Source organism: Canis aureus, chromosome 30, assembly GCF_053574225.1.
Source record: "Canis aureus isolate CA01 chromosome 30, VMU_Caureus_v.1.0, whole genome shotgun sequence".
Classification (NCBI taxonomy): domain Eukaryota; kingdom Metazoa; phylum Chordata; class Mammalia; order Carnivora; family Canidae; genus Canis; species Canis aureus.
The window spans coordinates 15607630-15632805 of NC_135640.1; the positions used below are offsets into that span (position 1 = coordinate 15607630).

The 25176-nt window shown below is 36.2% G+C and overlaps 1 protein-coding gene and 1 long non-coding RNA gene across 2 annotated transcripts in view; one reads left to right on the forward strand and one right to left on the reverse strand.

Moving 5' to 3' along the window:
- The window catches only part of LOC144301735 (uncharacterized), an 80780-nt gene extending 71703 nt beyond the window's left edge, over nucleotides 1-9077 (forward strand). Inside the window, exon 5 of the long non-coding RNA XR_013368494.1 lies at nucleotides 7781-9077. This is a non-coding gene — a long non-coding RNA (uncharacterized LOC144301735). The remainder of the gene's footprint in view (nucleotides 1-7780) is intronic.
- ROBO2 (roundabout guidance receptor 2) overlaps nucleotides 1-25176 on the reverse strand; it is a 1635852-nt gene that overhangs the window by 1474647 nt on the left and 136029 nt on the right. The window lies entirely within an intron of this gene.

Below are 25176 nucleotides of genomic sequence, written 5' to 3' on the forward strand. Positions count from 1 at the left end.
AGAAAGGACAGGCACCAGAAAAAGGCTACATGCTAACATGAGTTAAAGAGATATTGAAGATTCAATTATTGTTGCTTTGTAAAATATAGAACCACAGGCAGTCTTTCAACAAGAAATAAGAGCATAGAAAGCAAACCATTGCCTTATTATCACCAAAGAGACTGAGTTCAGTTGTCAGTCTACACAATTTTGAGATCTAAAACCTAAATAATTTCTCTACCTTAAAATGCAAAAAAAAACCCCACAAAATGTGCTGACCAAAAAAAGGTGTTATATTTTCCTCTCCATGCTTTACTTAAAAAAAAAAAGAAGAAAGAAAAAGAAAGAAAGAAAGAAAAAAAGGTGCTTTAACCCCATGGTGAATAGTGGTCAGTCTCAAAGACTCTCAATAGTTCCTTCAATTCAAATCTATAAAAACTTTGGAAAGAAACAATTGAATTTTTGCTATCTTTTATCCTCATTTAAAAAAATTAGAAGTTTCTTTCCTAAAGTCTTAATATTTTCCCAATGATCTAAACTTTACAGTATATCTACTATCTTCCTATGCTCTCTATTTGACTTTTGTACTTAGTGTCTTCCATGGCCAATATTTTCTGATCATTTATAAATCTCTAATCTCAGATGTTTCTCCAAAATTCCACATCTATAATTCTACTGGCCCACAGACAAATGTTGGAGCCCCCTCTTCTATTTTTTTCATTATCTACCATATCACCAAATATGTTTTATTGATTGTAATTTAGAAAAGCTTCTTCAGTCTATTGTGTCTACTACTCCATGCCCATGGTGATTGCTTAGTTCAGGTCTTTGTACATTCACATTTGGAAAAAATCACTCATTGTATTAAAAATAAAAAGTATTTACTGAGTAGCTATTATGTCCTTGGCAATATTCTAGTCACAGATGCTATGGTAATAAACCCAACAAATACAAAGCCTGCATCCTAGTGGGAACGTCATAATTCAGCTGTTCATTAATATTTTCTTAAAAAGAAAAATAAAGTAGAAAATGGGGATTAAGGTGGCTGGGGTCGTTACACAAATAAGGTAATCAGGATTTGTTTATATAAATGGGCAATATTTGGATACACACCTGAAGGAGGTAAGGACAAAAGCCTCGACACTTGCTCCCACTCTAACTTGTCATTCCCCCATGAACAATCTCACAGTTAACAAAGGGGCTATATTTTAAAAGGGCAATATTCAACCAGGTAGCTCTTCTATTTAAAAAGCTGTCACCTGTAGCATTGAACTCATCCTCCTTTACCATGGCTTTTTACCCTTTTGTCTTTGTTCCTCACTCCCCACTATCCTTCCTATACTCCCTTTATCTAAACTTCACATGGCTCTCCGAACACATGATGCTTTTTTAAGACTTTACACAAGCTGCTTTGGTTTTTTGTTGCTGTTGTTTTTATGTAAAAAGGAACTAGTTGCTATACACTTGTTGACTGAATTAATTCATTTAAGTACAGGAAGAAAACGAATGGCTGTGTTGGGCCAGTTATCTTTGCCAGCCACAAAAATCTGAGTCTTACTTCCCATTTTATTAGGAAAAGAAAGTATGTTCTATATGGCTCTGCATTCCTCTGCACTGAGAGTTTTGTTCTTGAGGTTTTATCTTTTAGTGTTTCTGGTGTGTGTGTGTGTGTGTGTGTGTGTGTGTGTGTGTGTGTGTCTGCATCCATGTGTATCATTTTCTATTCTTTGGTCACAAAGTTGCGAGAGATGAGAAAAAGAACTATGTAAAGGGAGACCGAAAGTGCTAGTGGCCTCAGATTTGGGTTGTATCCTGATGGCAAATTTCTGTATAGGGCGCTGAGTGGAGTGAGGTATAGGTGAAGTATTTATTTATGCTTCTGTAATATAGATGAATTTTTCATTTTTATCCAACTTTGCAGTGGATGTTCAAACATAAGAAGTACTAAAACAATGAATTATCTATTATTCTTATTATCATTACCATCATTTATTGATTACTTTGTGAGGCTAAACTCACAGTATAAACTATTACTCTTTCCAATATCTGTTTATTGAGGTATAATTATCCCCATTTACAGATAAAACAGGTTCATATAGGTTCAGTTACATGACCATTTATATATTTATTAAGAAGCAGAGCCAGAATAAAATTTTAGCATTTACATTATGCTTTGGAAACTTAGATTCTTAATTTCCATCAAGTAAGTATCTGAGTAATGTATCTTAAGAAAGAATGCGATTTGTACATGTCATAGAGAGTATATCATACATATATATTTAATTTCATAAAAAGTATAAAAAAATTTTAATAGTTCTCATGAATTTGCACTTAAAGTGGTTTGAATGGAACTACTAATGCATATTGTTCTGCCACTGATTCTAAAAAGGCTTTCTTTTTTAAAGAGAAGCTATAAATTTCAATCAATTGCTACTTTTTCCATAAACAAACCAGTCTTTCCAGCACTAGAAAATATTTTTAAAAGGGAATATTAAAAACTATAGTTCAATTGCATCTGATATTGGCAAAACCAAGGGATTTGAAATATTCTGTATAGATGCTTTAAATATGGCAATTCCATTACTCCAAAGGAAAAATATGCCCTATTTTCTGTTTTGTTTGCAGATTTATATGTCTTTTCTACATATCCCTGGCATATTTAGATCTATTCTAGATGGTTAAACCAAAATTTAACAGATAATTTGACTCTCAGGTGGAAATGATAAAAATAAAGACTAACATTCCATCTTAAAACACTTTCACTTATAAATGTGACATGTGAATAGACAGTGAGTGGACCTATATGATCAAAAACTGTAAGCAATTACACAGATCAGTTTTAGGGTAATTCAGGGTAGATCTGAAATCCAACACTGGCCAAAATTAGCATCTTTTATAGAAATAAAGAAAATGTGATACACTTTTAAGGAAAATATGCCCTTTCACAAAGACTGAGATACTGGTTTTTGTAATATAATCTGGACTTCTTCCCACCATAAAGCCTTGAACCAGTTACTTTAAGAGAACATTAAAAATAATCATGCTTGAATTTTAGATCAGGACTGAATGGTAAACACCTTGGGTGTCTTGCTATGTTAGGAATATTTAATAGCAACCATGAAAAGTAAGTGTTGATACATGAAAATATCCTGTTTTCTGATGTTAGGAATACACTGCATTGACCTAATGGCTAGAAAAGAGTGTCTCCATTAGCATCCTGGCCAAGGGCTGCAAACCCCAATAGAACGGCTGATCCTCAGTAAATTGCTTGTAAACTGACTTCCGGGTCACGTGCTTTCCTCTGGCTAGATTTTATCTCACACATGTTTAGTGAGATAAGAAGTCAAAATGTGGGATCCCTGGGTGGCTCAGTGGTTAAGCATCTGCTTTCGGCTCAGGGCATGATTTCGGAGTCCCAGGATCGAGTCCCACATCAGGCTCCCTGTATGGAGCCTGCTTCTCCCTCTGCCTGTGTCTCTGCCTCTCTCTCCGTGTCTCTCATGAATAAGTAAGTAAAATATTTAAAAATAAATAAATAAAAATGAGTCATGCTTCTATACCATAGAGAAACTATCCAAACATTATGTTAATATCAAGATCAAGTTATGTTACATTATTCCAGTACTTTCTTGAAGTGAAATATTTGAGGGCAACAACCAGGCTTATATTGGTCTAATTTTCCATTCTTCATTTTCCTGATAACAATGTTTTTGGTGAAGCCAATTTTCAGAATTTTATGTAGAAATTATCTTTTATGTTAGTCCTTTCTTTATAATTTAAGCATTCTTAGTCAAACCTTACTTTATAACTGAATTTAGGTCTACTAATATTCTACCATAATGTCTTCATAGCTTCATTTCATTGAACATAATTCCCAAAACTAAATTTCTAGTTATAGTAGAACTTCACTAAACACTGATTTTAAAGAAAAACATTTATTTCTAGGATACACTTATTTTAAACAGAGTGAATAAGGCTCCAATTTGGAAGTTAAATATGAAAATGGCTTAATTATCTCTAAAATAGTACTTACAGAATATATTGTCTAGTCTAATTACGTATTTCCAAATGTGTAATCTTTTCTAACCATTTTTAACATTTTGCTTTTCTAATCCTTTAATATATATTGTATATATCATATGTTATTCAAATATTAAATAAACCAATAATATTGTCACTGAATTAACTCTAAGATTCTACCAAAAAGTGCCTCAAATCCTCCAAATACATCCAAATGTATTTCTGTAAAGTAACCTTATTATTTAAATAATGAGACAATTTTAAAATATCAACTCAGACTTATTTACAAAAGAAAATTACCCCCAACCCACAACCAGGGATGAAAATACGGGTTGTTATGAGACTGCATCTATTAAACTCTATCATATGAATACTTGTATTGCTTTCTACTCATCACTGCTAAGGAAAAATATTTTCCAGTATTTTTCAATTTTGAGCAATAAAGCAGTACTCCCAGAAAGGAGAATAGAGATTGAGGGCAGTGTTATTAGTAATAAGCCTGCACTTGGTCATTCATTCTAAGAAACGAGGAATTATAATCTTTTGTTTTATTTTGGTGGAGAGATCATACAATTAGCAGTGGAAATTGGTAACAAGTGTTTGTCTTTGAATTCAAATAGAATCTCTCTTTAAATCTATTCTCTCTCCTTCCAAACACTTCCTTGATTATTTTATCCTATTCCCTTTTTCTGTTACAACACAACATCTAAAGTTATTTTAGTATTTACCCTTTTTTTGTCCTTATATTTAAAATGTCTTTAAATTTTAGTGTCGTATAGCAGTATGAGTTTCCTAGTCAGTCACACTCAGTCACTTGTATAATTTTTTGATAATAATAACTCAGGAAAAATACTACCCAAACCATATGATCTGAAGTGATGCAATTTATTCTTTCACAAAAGATCCCAATATTAAAAATTCATTAAGGTTTTAAAACAGATTATTAAACCTATGTAAGACTTCAAAGTACCCTAATCCCTAATAGCATTACTTGCTTTTCTATCCATAATGGAAAATATTTAAAATAACATTACTCCATTCATTAGCATAATTAATTATTTAAGTTGCCATCCATATTGTGTTTGTCATGTACCACAGCAAATTATGTCTTTTAAATGATCAGCAATAACTAAAAGCAAATATAATTCACTTTGCATTGCCAGCAAATAAAACACTGTAGTATGTAGGTATGCCAGAATTAAACAAAAGTATTGGCTAGTGAAAAGATAGTCAATACTGTGACTTCGTGATAAATTCAACCTACACATCGGAGCAAAAGACCAAAATAACAGTTAATATTTACTGAGGCTGTGGTTTGACAATACAACAGTTAAAGTCACCCAAGTTGTAAAAAGAAAATGTATGGCATCTCTTTAATTAGAGTTTAAATCTGCTCATCTTGATGCAATCATAAACTGAGAAACAAGAGGTTATATGCTCTTTTAGAAGACAGCGATTGTACATGATACATGTGGCCCTTTCCGATTCAAGGCCTGATTCTTGGCTTCTGCTTCTGAAACACAATGTTTCATTTTAATAAAAAATACATTACTGCAGTAAGATAAGGTCATCAGCTGTTAAGTGTAATGTAATTTCTGTAATAAAATTAATTTTATAGCCTGTATAAAAGACTTTATGTGGGTTAAATAGTTTTAATTACTAGCTAAATTCTGTTCCTTAGAACGCATAAATGAAGCACCTCCACCCCCCATAAAAAGAATGCATATACTGTAAAATGTCAGTATAATTCTTTATGACATCAATTTTTTGTGTTATTCTAAAATGCCTGCTAGTCTCAACTGCAGGCTAATATGGCCTTTTTTGGCCACAGGGACAGAGGATTTATTTGCTGGTGTTTCAAGACTAAAAGCAGTTGTACCAGTAAAAACCTTGTGCAATTCCCTTATAGGTCAGCTATTTCTGTACAGCAATTCAAAAACAAAAAAAAAATCTAAAACATGCGTATTGACTTATATAACCCCATTTAATCTCAAATGGAAGCCGAATGACTGTAAAGGAGATGCAAACCACACCTATAACCAACACTGGAAAAACATCTCAATCTGGGTAAAATGGTCATCATGTAAGTAAGGGCAACATATTCTTGGTAAAATGTACATATAAACACAATTCAAACCTCCTTGCTTTGTGAAAAGTTTTAATATGAGGTATTTCCTAACTGGTAAAGGCTTTAGAACTCGCACAGAGTTTTAAAGTGAACAGCTTTCAAGCTGAATCCCCAGTTCTTCCACCAACTTGGGTGTAAGATCCAAGGCAAGTTATTAAACCTTTCTGATCCTGTTTTATCATTCATTTTAAAATAAGAAACAGAACAATTGTTTCCTACGGCTATTATCACACTTAAACATAATAACAATACAGAGTTCTTGGCATTAAGGCTGGCCTTTATGACTATGAAATGAATATACTTTTCTTTCTGATTTTACTCCCTTTCCATAGACTGCTAGAAGAGCCACTGAGGGAGAGAAGCGATTAGATTTTAGATGCTCTTTTATCAACATTATTGGGCTAATTTAGAGAATCACTGAGGCAAGGAAGTGGTACTTGCCTAAAAATGCCATCACATCATATAAAATATTATATCAAATTCATTCTTGCTAATAAATTATAATTTTGTTTTGCAAATAGCATGCTGACGCTCTTCAATACTTGTTATACCTAAGGTAGCAACCCTACCAAGAAAATAGGAAGCATCCCGAAGAGATCTATTTTTATTGTTGCCCTCACTTAACTTTGGACAGGAATTACAAGCAAAGGGACAGCATCCAGAAACCTAGTTGTGCAAAAGATGCTCAGATATTCTCTGCTCTTAATCTCATTACATCCAGTCTGCAGAAATAACCAAGCTCCCCTGGTCCTCTGATGAAAACCCACATTCAGCTTTCTGCCCTGGTCATTCTCAGCCACTGAAGCTACTCAATTTTTGATACTGGATGAGCCACCAGGAAATGGTACTGGCACAGAAAGATGCATGACAGAGTTCCACACCAACAGAGCATGATTCCAGCAGAATAGGGGCAAAATAATTCTTTCAATGAGGAATTCAGTAGGATAAACATGACCAAGCTCATAACTAGCCCTTGGGTCTGTCTCTTCTAGTTTTGTTCATGTTCAGTCCCTCTGGTTTAGATCTCTCTCCCCAAATATATATTTTAATGAATATGAAAAAGTCTATTGTAACAAATTATTTTTACTTATATAAAATTAGCATCATTTCATTAATCTTTGCTTAAAGGAGTAACTTACTTTTGGAATCTTTACAAATGCCATTTTACCATTTTGTTGACCTTCACCTTATTTTTGTATTCTTTTTACATATGCCTTAAAAGGCCATGCCTGAAATGGAGCATTTTTTCCTATTTTAAAAAAAGTAGCAGGGTACCTGGGTGGCTTAGTGGTTGAGCATCTCCCTTTGGCTCAGGTTGTGATCCGGGATCCTGGAATCCAGTCCCCCATCAGGCTCCCAACAGGGATCCTGCTTCTCCCTTTGCTTATGTCTCTGACTCTTTCTCTGTGTTTCTCATAAATAAATATTTTTTTTAAAAAACTAAAAAATTAAAGAGTAGCAAAGTTAGGCTATTTTCTTTTGTGTATTATTTATGTTGATTATTTTATCTGAAAGTCTCATTTTTTACTTTTGACAAATTCCTCCAGCTTTATAAAATTTAATCTATTAGTAAATCTCAATTAGTTTAACTTTGCTTTGTTCTCTCATTTTTTTTAATTCATAAACATCTATTTTCTCTAATAATAAATTAAGGAAGAAGATATGCTCCTGTGTCTCTACTCATCTTTTCCAGTTTCCTTAAGTCACCCCTCTTAAAAGAGGAAAAAAAGACCGTCTCTTCAATAAATGGTGCTGGGAAAATTGGACATCCACATGCTGAAGAATGAAACTAGACCATTCTCTTACACCATACACAAAGATAAACTCAAAATGGATGAAAGATCTAAATGTGAGACAAGAATCCATCAAAATCCTAAAGGAGAACATAGGCAACACCTTTTTAGAACTTGGGCACAGCAACTTCTTGCAAGATACTTCCATGAAGGCAAGGGAAACAAAAGCAAAAATGAACTATTGGGACTTAATCAAGGTAAGAAGCTTCTGCACAGCAAAAGAAAGTCAACAAAACTAAAAGACAACCTACAGAATGGAAGAAGATATTTGCAAATAATGTATCAGATAAAGGGCTAGTATCCAAGATCTATAAATAACTTATTAAACTCAAAAGCAAAGAAACAAACAATCCAATCATGAAATGGGCAAAAGACATGAAGAGAAATCTCACAGAGGAAGACATAGACATGGCCAACATGCATATGAGAAAATGCTCCACATCCCTTGCCATCAGGGAAATACAAATCAACCCACAACGAGATACCATCTCACACCAGTGAGAATGGGGAAAATTAACAAGGCAGGAAACAACCAATGTTGGAGAGGATGTGGAGAAAGGGTAATCCTCTTGCACTGTTGGTGGGAATGCGAACTGGTGCAGCCACTCTGGAAAACTGTGTGGAGGCTCCTCAAAGAGTTAAAAATAAATCTGCCCTACGACTCAGCAATTGCACTGCTGGGGATTTACCCCAAAGATACAGATGCAGTGAAATGCCAGGACACCTGCACCCCGATGTTTATAGCAGCAATGTCCACAGTAGCCAAACTGTGGAAGGAACCTCGGTGTCCCTCGAAAGATGAGTGTATGAAGAAGATGTGGTCTATGGATACAATGGAATATTACTCAGCCATTAGAAATGACAAATACCCACCATTTGCTTTGACGTGGATGGAACTGGAGAGTATTATGCTCAGTGAAGTAAGTAGATTGGAGAAGGACAAACATTATATGGTCTCATTCATTTGGGGAATATAAAAATTAGTGACAGGGAATAAAGGGAAAAGGAGAGAAAATGAGTGAAAATATCAGTGAGGGTGCCAAAACATGAGAGGCATCTAACTCTGGGAAACAAACAAGGGGTAGTGGAAAGGGATGTGGGAGGGAGGTTGGGGTGACTGGGTGATGGGCACTTAGGGGGTCACTTGATGGAATGAGCATGGGGTGTTATGCTATATGTTGGCAAATTGAACTCCAATAAAATTTTTTTTAAAAAAAGAGGAAATACTAATCTGATTGGTTAACATTTTACCAATACATGGGCTCCATTAACTAGTGGCAGGCTCACTACATATTAAAAAACCAAGGGTAGACCTGGGACTCTCCTTTTCTTCTGTCCCCTGACATTGTGATTTAAGATGCTCTCTCTTTGGCTCATTTTCTTTTTCAATTCAGCAGAGTCAAAATGTTGAGCCAGGGCTTGACTTCAACAGTCCATGATATATTATTTGATGACTTACAAGGGTAGTAATATCCTATGCATAGGCCTTAAACATCAGTTTTACATATCTACCTGACTTCAAGAGAAAGATCATATTGGAGTACATGTTCGAAGCAATGTACCAAGTTCACATTTGTCAGGACATTGTTTACCTTTCTAGTTGCACCCATGTGATTAATTTTTATAAAATAATAATGTAGAAGGACTCTTAATTTTCTAACTATCTTGAATTAATATCAATTCAAGGATTACCTATAACAATTAATATCTCAGATGACTTTGACTATTCTCCACACTAATTGAATATTATTTAGTTTGTATATAATTGTCCTATTTTTAATGTGTTTAATTTTTCAGTTAATTTAACATTTTAATGAAGAAAAATGCTCACACTAAAAATTTCACAAATAAAGGATGGCTTTAGTTTTTGAAACATCTGAAATGTTTTGAAAATATTAAAGTCATGTATTTGAAAGAAGGATGCTAAACTTAATTAGATGCTAGAACAACCTCCTCTACATTTGAGTGAAGGTATTGGAAAAATAAGTAGATCAGTCCTATCATCCTGGCCTCAACCATTAATTCAAGTTGCTGGGGAAAGAATAAGGAAAACAAAATAAATTACAGAAATAATGGTCTACAGTGGAACATTGAAAAATTGCTATATCAAAGTATAAGAATGCTTAATATGCATCATACCATCAGTCCTAGGATATAGATTATAGTACTGATTTCACGTAAGAAATGAGAAAACTGATGTCTGAATAGGTAAAGAGACAACTGCAAATTCTTTACTTTTTAGTTCTAGTTGCCTCTGAGGCCTGCCTACATTCCTTCACCAAAGTTCCTTGAAACACTGTGACTACTGGCCATGTATCAGTCATCTTTTGTATTTATTTGTATAACAGCTTTTTACCACTGAGAGTATTAAAAATATTCAGTAAAATATTGCTTTTTTAAGCTTTTATTTTAATAATAGTGTATAATATGAAAGAGCTTTATTTCTGAATAGCAATTTAAGCCATAATATGAGGTGTTCAGATTCTAGAACAAAAGGTCCTAACAAAACCAAACTTTTGCTTCATCTAGAATTATGTGGACATGTTTTATAGGAATTCATTGGAATTCCTGATTATGTACCAAGTTTCTAAGATCTTTTTCTGTCTTTACTGGTAAAAATTATCTCGGAGTGGTGCACCTGGTGGCTCTGTCCAGTAAGCATTTGCCTTTGGCTCAGGTCATGATCTCAGGTCTGGGATTAAGCCCCTTCTCCCTTTCCTTCTGCCCTTACCCCTCATCTCCCTGCTGCTCATGTTCTCTCTCTCTCTCTCTCTCTCATATAAATAAATAAAATCTTTTAAAATTTATCTAGGAGTATAAATAAAGGAAATGTCATATTTAATTAATTGGTTACTATATTTAAGTTTTGTTTAATATTTATCCCAGCAAAAAAAAAAAAAAAAAAAAAAAAAGATCAACTGAGAAATGTCGTATTAGCTATCCTTTGAATTGCACTGCAAAATAGAGGGGAAAGATGAAAATGTTCTACACTATATTTTGAATCTCTTTTCATATATATCCTAAAAGAACTAAAAATTTAATGTGCTTCAAGAAAAAAAATCCAAGAAAGATTTTCTTGGAGGGCAAAGATTTATCCACCCTCAGAGATTAAATTTAAAAGCCAAGAAAAAATTCCTTAGATTGTAGTGTTATAGAGCAAACCAATCTTTAAATCCACCAAAACACTACTAGAATACTAAAACACAATGTGTGTGAACAAATCACAAATGATTCAAGAAACACCAATTTTGGTTTTTGAGTTTTTTTATGTCCTAAGACACTGGCTTATAAAGTAGGAAAGGATGTGGTATAACATGGATTTGAGAATATATACCATAAAGACATCTATTAATAGGCTTCCTTTGACATTGAATTACATTCTCCAAAATAGTTTTGTTTTTGTTTTTTGTGTGTTTTTTGCTGCACAAAGAAGAAAATAGACAAAAAGTTAGAGTCAACTACCAGAGACAGGTATCAGGTTGAAATTACAAATCTACAAATACACATTTATTGCTATTTTTAAAAACCAGCTTTTCACTAATAAAAAACTTGTATTCATTAAAAGTACATTTTGTTCCGTTTTTATTAAGCATTTTCTTCTCTTTCCTAAACTTGTAAATTATTTCTGGTATCACTATCAGTGTCTTCCAACTCTCTTAGTGAATCTAAAAGGCAACAGCATTCCTTAATTTATCTATGATCTCAAAAATTCTATTAGAAAATGAAGAAATTGCTCACAAACTGATATAAATCAAAGCAGGAACTTGTTTTTGAAGACCATTAAATCTTGACTAAAACAAGAAACACTTTAAAAATATGAATATATCCTAAATGTTACGAAGCACATAAACCTGGTTGAGATATAAATTTAAAAGGGCAATTACATAGCATGAAGCCAGATAACCTAACCAGTTCATAATATTTTATATTTAATATAATATATTATAAATGATATAGTTACTAATGAGCTAATGGCTTTTATAAGAAACTTGGTAGTAATTCAGTAAGATGCCAAAGCTGCAGAGGTCAAATTCATTTCTATGTTCTTCCATTTATTTATCTTTGAAATGATGGGGGATTTCCAATTACAAAAGTGTTTTATGATAACCTAAAGAACAACTTTGACAAACATGAGATTTTAAGGAAGACTTCAGGATAAAGCAACTTCAGATAAACAAAACAGAGAATTATGAAAAGCAGTTGGTATTTATCTGAAGATTTTTAATGGGCTAAATTATCAATGTGGGTAAACTACATGTCTTAAAAATGCACTTATGATCGAAAACCAGCTAAATATTATGATTAAATTAAATTTTTTGCAATGTAAAAATTACAAACCATAAAATGCTAATTTTGACCCAGGAAATGTGACACTTAATTAGATGTATTATAAAAACTGGATGGCTAATGAGATAATTATAAGGTGCCCTTTATGCAAAATTTACTCGCTTCTGTGATATTAAGACTCCCAAAAAATTTCAGATCCTAATAAAACAACAACCTCTTCTCTTTGAATTCAGTTTAAGTTTACTCTTAGCTAACACTCTCAAATTTGTCCCTTTTTCTTGAGCAAGAGCTCACCACTGAAAATCAACCACAGGAAGAAATTTCTCTCGAAAATGTTTTTATTTAATTTATTTATTCATGAGAAACACAGAGAGAGAGAAGCAGAGACACAGGCCAAGGGAGAAGCAGGCTCCATGCAGGGAGCCCGATGTGGGACTCATTCCAGGACCCCGGGATCATACCCTGAGCTGAAGGCAGACGCTCAACCATTGATCCACCCAAGTGTCCCTCTCTCAAGATTTTAGTAGAGGATGTTCAGGATGTTTTTAAGTCAATTATATAAGAACCACCAAATAACAACAACAACTATAATAATAATTTCAAAAGAAAGAATTGGCAATAAACCCACTATAGCCTCATCTGCTCTTGATTAAGAAACTCAAATGATAGGAGACCATGACAGTGTTCCACTGAGAGCTGACAGTGGCTTGGATGAGTGTATCATGTAGTAGCAGTGTAAAATACCTCAGATCTATCTATATTCATTTTAATTTTTGTTAAGATTTTATTTATTCATGAAAGAAACAGAGAGAGGCAGAGACATAGGCGGAAGGAGAAGCAGGCTCCATGCAGGGAGCTGGATGTGGGACTAGATCCCGGGACCCCAGGATCACACCCTGGGCCAAAGGCTTGAGCTAACTGCTGAGCAACTCAGGCGTCCCTCTATGTTCAATTTAAAAGTAGACTTGCAGAACTTCTTGATGGATTGAAAAAGAATAAAAGAAAGATAACAGTTTTGGTTCACTCCATAGGTTTTGGTTTAAATAATTAAATGATGGAATTTAATTACAGAGATGGGCAAGATTTTAGAAGTACCAAGTTCTGAAGGGGGAAAGGTCAGAGGATCAATTTTGCAATAATAATGTTGAGTTACTTATTAGATTTTAAGTGGAAATATCAACCAAGCAGTGGAATATACAATTCTGGAGTTTAGCAGAACAAATAAAAATTTGGAAGTTAGCAGTATATGTATGAGAGTTAAAGCACAAGATCAACAAGGGATTAAATTTGGATAGAAGAGATTAGTGTCAGAATTTAGCTCCATCAGGCTACAATTTAGAAATCAGGAAAATGGGGACCAGAAAAGGAGCATAAGAAGCAGCAGTTTACTCAGTAGATAGAACCAAAAGTATAGTGTCCTGGAAACCAAGTAAAGAAAATGCTTAAAGTGAATAATCAACTATATCAAAGGCTGAGAAAAAGACTGAGACTTGAGGAAAAAGGAGGTCGGTATTGGTTGCCCTTGGCAAGCACACATTTTGTAAAGTAGCAAAGGAGAAGACAGATTGGACATAAGTTTTTGAAATCTCCAAAAACTATGAAGAAAGGATTTGATTTCAACAGGGGTAGACTACTACAGCAGCTTAGCTCTGGGGAGGAGAGAAAAGAGACAGTACCTTGAGAGGGTTGTGTGACCTGGAATGATTGTAGCATGTTTGTATATGAAGAAAATTATTGATTGCAAGGAGGAGAATTGCTGATACAGAAGAAAGGGGAAAGATAGTGGAATAATGTCCTTGGCTTAAGTAAAAGATGATAGGGTCTAGTTCACAAGTGGAAAGCTTGGTGTTTCCTATGGACACACCCTAGTCTCCCAAAGCCTCTACCAAGAGCAGCCAGAGTGATCCTTTACAGTATAAGCCAGATCATGACACATGTCTAGTTAAACACTCTCCAGTGGCTTTCCATCTCATTCAAAGTAAAAGTTTAAGACGTTACAAATGCCTACAAGGAACAGGATAATCTGGCCCCGTGATTGGTCTACCTCCTATGTTCTCGCTGTGCCTCTAGCTTACTACAGACCTGTCCCACAAAATTCCTTGCCCTTCCTTGAACACATCAGGCTCTGCAGTATCTTCTACCTGCAAAGGCTGTGCTCTTAAACACTGTGCTATGCTGCGTGGCTTACCCTCTTTTCCTTTGGGTTTTTGCTTGAATGTCACCCGCCTAGTGAGGCCTTCCTTGACCATGCTATTTAAAACTGCAATTTGTAGGTCCTTCCTTTTTCCTTTCCCTCCCTCCCTCCCTCTCAGTCTGTATATGTTTTCCCCTCAGCACTGATCAGCATATGACATATTGTGTGTTTTATTTTCTTTGTGACTATCTGACCACAACAGAAGGTAAGTTCTAAGGAGACCACAATTTTTGTGTATTGTTCCCTGTTCTATCTCCTAAATCAGCTAAATCACTACTGTAGCACTTAAATCAGTGTCTGTCATGTATTAGAATCTCATTAAGTTTGTTAAATAAATCAAAGAAATGAAAGGTTAATAGGACTTATCCCAAACACTGACTTTTCAATATTTTGAAAATTCTGAACTTACCTAAGTATAAAAATCCTAAAACACTATGTGCTTAATAACAGTGCTCAAATTGCAACAACAGCAGGATGGACCTAGAGGGTATTATGCTAAGTGAAATAAGTTAGAGAAAAGCAAAACACCATATGATTTCCTATGGAATCTGAAAAACAAATGAACACACACATGAAAAGTAGAATGAGACCTATAAACGGAGAATCAAATTGATGGTTGCCAGTGGGGAGGGGAATAGAAGGATGGGCAAAATGGGCAAAGGGGAATGGAAGAGACAGACTTCCAGTTACAGAATGAATAAGTCAGTGGAATAAAAGGCATAGCATAGAGAATATGGTCAATGATACTGTAATAGTATTGTAAGGTGACAGATGGTAGGTACCCTTGTGAGCAGAGCATAATGGATAGACTTGCTGAATCACTATGGCGTACACCTGAAATCAATATAACATTGTGTGTCAACTATACTTAAAAAATCAAAATTAAAAAAAATTTGTAATTGTGCCTAATATACTGAGTGCATTTTAGAGGAGCTTTTGATGTTTCCATTAGATTTCTCGTAAGACAAGAATAGAAAGCCATGACAAATCTTGGTAACTGGAACATTTGTGAAGCTCTATAAAAGAAAGACATTTCATATTTTGTAATTGGAAGAAACTATGCCCTCTACAAAATGTTTATGTTTTAACATCGAGTACAATTAAACATTACAAGATAAGGAAGAATAGAAACAACAAAACACCTTTTTTTTTTTAATTGTATATAGCTTGGAATATTTATGGATCTTCAAGGTAAACCACAATTTTGTTTCAGTTTAGTTCTTTTTTTTTTCTTCCCAATAATTCCAAGGCCCTAGTTTGCTCTATTGCTAGGAAAAGCAAAGAAACTAAGGCATCTCCTAAGCTGTTTGATTAAATTTGGTTTATCATGAACTGAGTGTCTCAGAAACAACAGAAGTTTATTTCAAATATGTTTCCAATATAATAGCACTTGGACTCCAAAAGATGCTGCCACCATTTAGGCTAATTTGATTGACCATATGTATCGGCTTGATCTAATATTTATATAAAACATTAAATTCTTAAAATTTAGTGATTGAATTTTAAAGAAAAAAATAACACTGAAATAAGTGTGTGAAAATTCAACTTCTAATCTCACTTCCTTGTCAGTCTCGTTATATTCCTTAACATAAGTAAACCCATTTTCTCGTCTATATATTAGTAGATTAAACAATATTTCTCTATTCCTTTCTTTTCTGAGGGCTTTAATTATTAAAATAGAGTCTTTCCTCCAACTCATTCTTGTAACAGAAAAAATATTAACTGGAAATCTCAATTTGTACAAAGTTTTATTACTCTTAGATGATTTACATTACTCCTAAGGCAATAAATAGCTTATTTATAAGAAATATTTTATTTTGAAATTTAATATTTTATACAACTAAGTAAGTTTACTTTGGTAAATATTATAATACAAATAATTTTGAATTTCCATATGCATTAACCATTCTAAGATATAAATTTATGCAAAACTAGATTTGGTAGAGACTATATGCTGACTCATCATTTTGATGCAAATTTGGAAGAATAATCTCAACAGTCCATAAAAAGGGTGATTTATTGACATGTCATGCTATTTGTTGTATAATATGATAAATATAAAATGATTCAGCATGCCATTCTATAAATATTGTAATAGATTATTAAAGCGATAAAACCTAGTGGCAGAAATATAATGAGCTCATGTCATACTTGTATAAAAGCTAAATGATAAACTATTCCTCCTAGAGAGGCTGTTATAACTTAGATCTAAAGTGTGAATTTTTGGAGCACAAAGCAAGAAAAATAACCTGAAGTCCAATTTATAGGGTTCAATTAACAACACTGATTAAGAACACTTGTTGAGAGGACAAATTAATACAAGAGTACATAATGATTACAATCTGGGCACTCACTTATAAAGACTATTTGAATAGTTAGTCTAAAATATTCACAGACAATATTTGGAGTTAATGAATCAACATGTCTAGGTAAAATTTCAATATGCATCATACATAGAGATACACATATATCCAAACTTAAAAAACAGTATGCATATAAAAATTAGCACCACATCATATTTGTATGAGCTTCAAAGTATTACTTTGGATAATAATTTCCATCTGTGCCCTCACACTATGAAACATATATACCTTTGGAGGAAAGTTTACAATTTAGAGAAACTTTATTCCCTAAATAGATACTTGTTAGGTTTCTGATGTTTTTATACACAGAATTAGGTAAAGATATTGTTTCTTATAGAAGAGAATATGGCAAAATTAGTGGCTAGTGACCATTGTATAAATTTAGAGGAATGCTATTATGTAGCAAAATGTTCATACCCTTAAAAACAATTATGACAATGATGCATTACTCTAGTTTTTAAAGAAGTCATTTATGTAGCCATCTTTTCTAGAATTGTCAATTGGTCTCTATTTATCAGACCTCAAGAATACACTTTAATAGCTATTTTACAATAAAACAAAAATTAATGTATCATATTTCTAAGATGTGCAAATAGTGGTCTATTTAAGGCATTTTTTGAAGGAAATTTAGTTAACGTAGACAATGAAGGCATGGCTGTCAGCACAGTAATTAAATCACTGGGTCATGTATTTTTTGGTTTCCTGTACTAATTTCCTATCATATTATACTAAATAACCATTCTTTCTTCATGTTTTTCTTGAAGTTGTTTGAACTTACCTCTGTAAGTATATACATATATAGCCATACACTTGTGTTAAAGAGGTGAGATAAGCTAAACCAAAAAAAAAAAAAAAATCATATATTTACCAAATAATGGCATAGTGTATTTGATATAAAATTTGGAAAAACTGGCATTAATGGGTGTATATTCCCTTTGAAATATTTCAGATCTACTGTAGTTTTATACTGTATTACTATTTCAGACCAAAAAACTGTATTTTGAAGAAAAAGAATATCTGCTTAAAATTAAAAGACCTGATTCAGATGTAGCTATATTTCCTAACAGAATCAAGGTAGACATTTTTTTCTTATTCTTTTTAAAGGTTGGAAAGCTAATCATACCATAGTACTCAGTTCAATTCTAAATCACCAATAATTCACCTTTTAATTTGGTTCTCAAAAGACAAAGCTATAATTCTCTAACAGTAATGGTACCACCCACTAGCCTGATGCAGAGTACAAGGGGCCTGTGACAGTTCTCCCAGATTTGTTTATAGCTGGTTCCTCTAACTTAGAGGCAATGATTCAACTGGAAATACCAGAGGCTTTGCAGTCAGACTTCCCAGGTGAAATGTTTTCCTCAGCCACTTGTCAGCTTTGTCGTCTCATGATGTGCATTAGTTTCCTCTTGCTATGTAACGCTTTACCACATTACAGGCTTCCAATAACCCATGGAATGGGTTATCTTTGGTTTCTATAGGTCAGGAATGGAGGCACTGTTCCACAGGTCCTCTGTTCATGGTCTCAAAGACTGAAATCAATGTGTTGGCCAGCCTGTAGTTCTTATCTGAGGCTTGGTGTCCTCCTTCTTCTGGGCTTGTTCAGGCTGATGACACAATTCAGCTCCTTAAAGGTGGAGGAAAACAAGACCCTGTTTCCTTGTGAGAGGTCAACAAATGTTGCCATGTCAGATCCTAGCCATATGGTCCTCTCAAAATATGGCACTTTACTTTGCTAAAGCCAACAAAACTATCTCCAATCTGCTACAGAGACTTATAGAACATAAAACTATCATAAGGGTGACTGTTTCATTCCCCATACTTTATACTTGACTTAATCATATTCACACACCCCCACCGCCCTCCACCCAACAGTGGGATATTACATAGGACATGAATACAGAAGGTGTGTGTAAAATTATTTATTTTACCACAAGTGTACTAAAAGACCTTTGTCAAGTTATACCTCAGTTTCCTTATTTGGATAATCATGATGCCTATTTCAAAAGTTTGGTAGGAAGAGAAGTTAGCATACAGGATTACTCTGCAAGATTACTTCATAGTCATGATTGACATTCGAAAATTTCTGCACAGTTACCAAATTAGGTAACTCATTTCCTCTTTGAAGAATATAGTTAGAATTACCTTGAATAAACATAGTTAGGAATTAGATTTTCAATTGTTTAAATGAGCTTATATGTAACAAAATATAATCAGGCTTCTAGAATGATTGAATCTAATGTTAATCAAAAACTGACAGCAACTCATGGATTGGAAGAATTAATATTGTGAAAATTTCAATGTTACCCAGGGCAATTTACACATTTAATGCAATCCCTATCAAAATACCATGGACTTTCTTCAGAAAGTTGGAACAAATTATTTTAAGATTTGTGTGGAATCAGAAAAGACCCCAAATAGGGGATTTTTTTAAATTTTAAAACCATAGCTGGGGGCATCACAAGCCAGATTTCAGGTTGTACTGCAAAGCTGTGGTCACCAAGACAGTGTGGTACTGGCACAAAAACAGACACATAGATCAATGGAACAGAATAGAGAACCCAGAAGTGGACCCTCAACTCTATGGTCAACTAATATTCAACAAAGCAGGAAAGACTATCCACTGGAAAAAAGACAGTCTCTTCAATAGATGGTGCTGGGAAAATTGGACATCCACATGCAGAAGAATGAAACTAGACCACTCTCTTGCACCAGACACAAAGATACACTCAAAATGGATGAAAGGTCTAAATGTGAGACAAGATTCCATCAAAACCCTAGAGGAGAACACAGGCAACACCCTTTTTGAACTCGGCCACAGCAACTTCTTGCAAGATACATCCATGAAGGCAAAAGAAACAAAAGCAAAAATGAACTATTGGGACTTCATCAAGATAAGAAGCTTTTGCACAGCAAAGGATACAGTCAACAAAACTCAAAGACAACCTACAGAATGGGAGAAGATATTTGCAAATGACATATCAGATAAAGGGCTAGTACCAAGATCTATAAATAACTTATTAAACTCAGGGGAGGGGCAAGATGGCAGAAGAGTAGGGTCCCCAAATCACCTGTCCCCACCAAATTACCTAGAAAACCTTCAAATTATCCTGAAAATCTACGAATTCGGCCTGAGATTTAAAGAGAGACAAGCTGAAAAGCTACAGTGAGAAGAGTTCGCGCTTCTATCAAGGTAGGAAGACGGGGAAAAAGAAATAAAGACACAAAAGGCCTCCAAGGGGGAGGGGCCCGCGAGGAGCCGGGCTGAGGCCGGGGCGAGTGTCCCCAGGACAGGAGAGCCCCGTCCCGGAGGAGCAGGAGCTGCACCGACCTTCCCGGGGGAAAAGGGCTCGCGGGGGAGTTGGAGCAGGACCCAGGAGGGCGGGGATGCCCTGGGGCTCCCGGGGACACTAACAGACACCTGCGCCCCTGGAGAGTGCGCCGAGCTCCCTAAGGGCTGCAGCGCGCACAGGGGACCCGGAGCAGCTCGGGGGGCTCGGGGGCGGCTCCGCGGAGGGGGCTGCGGGGGGGGAGCAGCTGGGGGGGGGCTCGGGGGCGGCTCCGCGGAAGGGGCTGTGGGGCGGGAGCAGCTCGGAAGGCTCGGGGGCGGCTCCGCGGAGGGGGCTGCGGGGCGGGAGCGCGAATCCAACAGCGCAGGCTCCAGAGCACAGGGCGCCGGGACACAGCCCAGGATCCCGCCTCCCCCGGGACAGGCAGAGGCCGGGAGGGCCCAGGACAGCGAGGACGCTCCTGCCCCAGCTGAGCAGATCAGCGGCCCCGCCCGGAGCCTCCAGGCCCTGCAGACGGAGAGCTCCGGAGCTACTGCGGGGGCTGACTCCAGGGCTGCAGAGCTGCCCCGCCACTGCGGTTGTTCCTCCTGGGGCCTCACGGGGTGAACAACCCCCACTGAGCCCTGCACCAGGCAGGGGCAGAGCAGCTCCCCCAAGTGCTCACACCTGAGAATCAGCACAACAGGGGGAGCCCTGAAGACCAGCTGGACGGACAAGTTCCAGGGGAAGTCAAGGGACTTAAAGTATACAGAATCAGAGGATACTCCCCCGTGGGTTTTTTGTTTTGTTTTGTTTTGTTTTGTTTTGCTTTTTGATTTGTTTGCTTCCCCACCCTTTTTTCCCTTTCTTTATTATTCTTTCTCTTTTTCTTTTTTTTTCTTTTTTTCTTCCTTTTTTTTCCTCTTTCTCTTTTCTTTCCTTCTTTCTCTTCTCTCTTTTTCTCCTTTTCCCAATACAACTTGCTTTTGGCCACTCTGCACTGAGCAAAATGACTAGAAGGAAAACCTCACCTCAAAAGAAAGAATCAAACAGTCCTCTCTCCCACAGAGTTACAAAATCTGGATTACAATTCAGTGTCAGAAAGCCAATTGAGGGATCCCTGGGTGGCGCAGTGGTTTGGCGCCTGCCTTTGGCCCAGGGCGCGATCCTGGAGACCCGGGATCGAATCCCACATCGGGCTCCCGGTGCATGGAGCCTGCTTCTCCCTCTGCCTGTGTCTCTGCCTCTCTCTCTCTCTCTCTCTGTGTGTGGCTATCATAAATAAATAAAAATTAAAAAGAAAAAAAAAGAAAGAAAGAAAGCCAATTGAGAAGCACTATTATACAGCTACTGGTGGCTCTAGAAAAAAAGCATAAAGGACTCAAGAGACTTCATGACTGCAGAATTTAGATCCAATCAGGCAGAAATTAAAAATCAATTGAATGAGATGCAATCCAAACTAGAAGTCCTAAAGACGAGGATTAACGAGGTGGAAGAACGAGTGACATAGAAAAAAAGGTGATGGCAAAGAGGGAAACTGAGGAAAAAAGAGACAGACAATTAAAAGACCATGAAGACAGATTAAGGGAAATAAACAACAGCCTGAGGAAGAAAAACCTACGTTTAATTGGGGTTCCCGAGGGCGCCGAAAGGGACAGAGGGCCAGAATATGTATTTGAACAAATTCTAGCTGAAAACTTTCCTAATCTGGGAAGGGAAACAGGCATTCAGATCCAGGAAATAGAGAGATCCCTCCCTAAAATCAATAAAAACCGTTCAACACCTCGACATTTAATTGTGAAGCTTGCAAATTCCAAAGATAAAGAGAAGATCCTTAAAGCAGCAAGAGACAAGAAATCCCTGACTTTTATGGGGAGGAGTATTAGGGTAACAGCAGACCTCTCCACAGAGACCTGGCAGGCCAGAAAGGGCTGGCAGGATATATTCAGGGTCCTAAATGAGAAGAACATGCAACCAAGAATACTTTATCCAGCAAGGCTCTCATTCAAAATGGAAGGAGAGATAAAGAGCTTCCAAGACAGGCAGCAACTGAAAGAATATGTGACCTCCAAACCAGCTCTGCAAGAAATTTTAAGGGGGACTCTTAAAATTCCCCTTTAAGAAGAAGTTCAGTGGAACAGTCCACAAATACAAGGACTGAATAGATATCATGATGACACTAAACTCATATCTCTCAATAGTAACTCTGAATGTGAACGGGCTTAATGACCCCATCAAAAGGTGCAGGGTTTCAGACTGGATAAAAAAGCAGGACCCATCTATTTGCTGTCTACAAGAGACTCATTTTAGACAGAAGGACACCTACAGCCTGAAAATAAAAGGTTGGAGAACCATTTACCATTCGAATGGTCCTCAAAAGAAAGCAGGGGTAGCCATCCTTATATCAGATAAGCTAAAATTTACCCCAAAGACTGTAATGAGAGATGAAGAGGGACACTATATCATACTTAAAGGATCTATTCAACAAGAGGACTTAACAATCCTCAATATATATGCCCCGAATGTGGGAGCTGCCAAATATATCAATCATTAACCAAAGTGAAGAAATACTTAGATAATAATACACTTATACTTGGTGACTTCAATCTAGCTCTTTCTATACTCGATAGGTCTTCTAAGCACAACATCTCCAAAGAAACGAGAGCTTTAAATGATACACTGGACCAGATGGATTTCACAGATATCTACAGAACTTTACATCCAAACTCAACTGAATACACATTCTTCTCAAGTGCACATGGAACTTTCTCCAGAATAGACCACATACTGGGTCACAAATCGGGTCTGAACCGATACCAAAAGATTGGGATCGTCCCCTGCATATTTTCAGACCATAATGCCTTGAAATTAGAACTAAATCACAACAAGAAGTTTGGAAGGACCTCAAACACGTGGAGGTTAAGGACCATCCTGCTAAAAGATGAAAGGGTCAACCAGGAAATTAAGGAAGAATTAAAAAGATTCATGGAAACTAACGAGAATGAAGATACAACCGTTCAAAATCTTTGGGATACAGCAAAAGCAGTCCTAAGGGGGAAATACATTGCAATACAAGCATCCATTCAAAAACTGGAAAGAACTCAAATACAAAAGCTAACCTTACACATAAAGGAGCTAGAGAAAAAACAGGAGATAGATCCTACACCCAGGAGAAGACGAGAGTTAATAAAGATTCGAGCAGAACTCAATGAAATCGAGACCAGAAAAACTGTGGAACAGATCAACAGAACCAGGAGTTGGTTCTTTGAAAGAATTAATAAGATAGATAAACCATTAGCCAGCCTTATTAAAAAGAAGAGAGAGAAGACTCAAATTAATAAAATCATGAATGAGAAAGGAGAGATCACTACCAACACCAAGGAAATACAAACGATTTTAAAAACATATCATGAACAGCTATACGCCAATAAATTAGGCAATCTAGAAGAAATGGACGCATTCCTGGAAAGGCACAAACTACCAAAACTGGAACAGGAAGAAATAGAAAACCTGAACAGGCTGAGAACCAGGGAGGAAATTGAAGCAGTCATCAAAAACCTCCCAAGACACAAGAGTCCAGGGCCAGATGGCTTCCCAGGGGAATTCTATCAAACGTTTAAAGAAGAAATCATACCTATTCTCCTAAAGCTGTTTGGAAAGATAGAAAGAGATGGAGTACTTCCAAATTCATTCTATGAGGCCAGCATCACCTTAATTCCAAAACCAGACAAAGACCCAACCAAAAAGGAGAATTACAGACCAATATCCCTGATGAACATGGATGCAAAAATTCTCAACAAGATACTGGCCAATAGGATCCAACAGTACATTAAGAAAATTATTCACCATGACCAAGTAGGATTTATTCCTGGGACACAAGGCTGGTTCAACACCCGTAAAACAATCAGTGTGATTCATCATATCAGCAAGAGAAAAACCAAGAACCATATGATCCTCTCATTAGATGCAGAGAAAGCATTTGACAAAATACAGCATCCATTTCTGATCAAAACTCTTCAGAGTGTAGGGATAGAGGGAACATTCCTCAACATCTTAAAAGCCATCTACGAAAAGCCCACAGCAAATATCATTCTCAATGGGGAAGCACTGGGAGCCTTTCCCCTAAGATCAGGAACAAGACAGGGATGTCCACTCTCACCACTGCTATTCAACATAGTACTGGAAGTCTTAGCCTCAGCAATCAGGCAACAAAAAGACATTAAAGGCATTCAAATTGGCAAAGAAGAAGTCAAACTCTCCCTCTTCGCTGATGACATGATACTCTACCTAGAAAACCCAAAGGTCTCCACCCCAAGATTGCTAGATCTCATACAGCAATTCAGTAGCATGTCAGGATACAAAATCAGTGCCCAGAAATCAGTGGTATTTCTATACACTAACAATGAGACTGAAGAAAGAGAAATTAAGGAGTCAATCCCATTTACAATTGCATCCAAAAGCATAAGATACCTAGGAATAAACCTAACCAAAGATGTAAAGGATCTATACCCTAAAAACTATAGAACGCTTCTGAAAGAATTTGAGGAAGACACAAAGAGATGGAAAAATATTCCATGCTCATGGATTGGCAGAATTAATATTGTGAAAATGTCAATGTTACCCAGGGCAATATACACGTTTAATGCAATCCCTATCAAAATACCATGGACTTTCTTCAGAGAGTTAGAACAAATTATTGTAAGATTTGTGTGGAATCAGAAAAGACCCCGAATAGCCAGGGGAATTTTAAAAAAGAAAACCATATCTGGGGCATCACAATGCCAGATTTCAGGTTGTACTACAAAGCTGTGGTCATCAAGACAGTGTGGTACTGGCACAAAAACAGACACATAGATCAATGGAACAGAATAGAGAACCCAGAAGTGGACCCTCAACTCTATGGTCAACTAATATTCAACAAAGCAGGAAAGACTATCCACTGGAAAAAAGACAGTCTCTTCAATAGATGGTGCTGGGAAAATTGGACATCCACGTGCAGAAGAATGAAACTAGACCACTCTCTTTCACCATACACAAAGATACACTCAAAATGGATGAAAGATCTAAATGTGAGACAAGATTCCATCAAAATCCTAGAGGAGAACACAGGCAACACCCTTTTTGAACTCGACCATAGTAACTT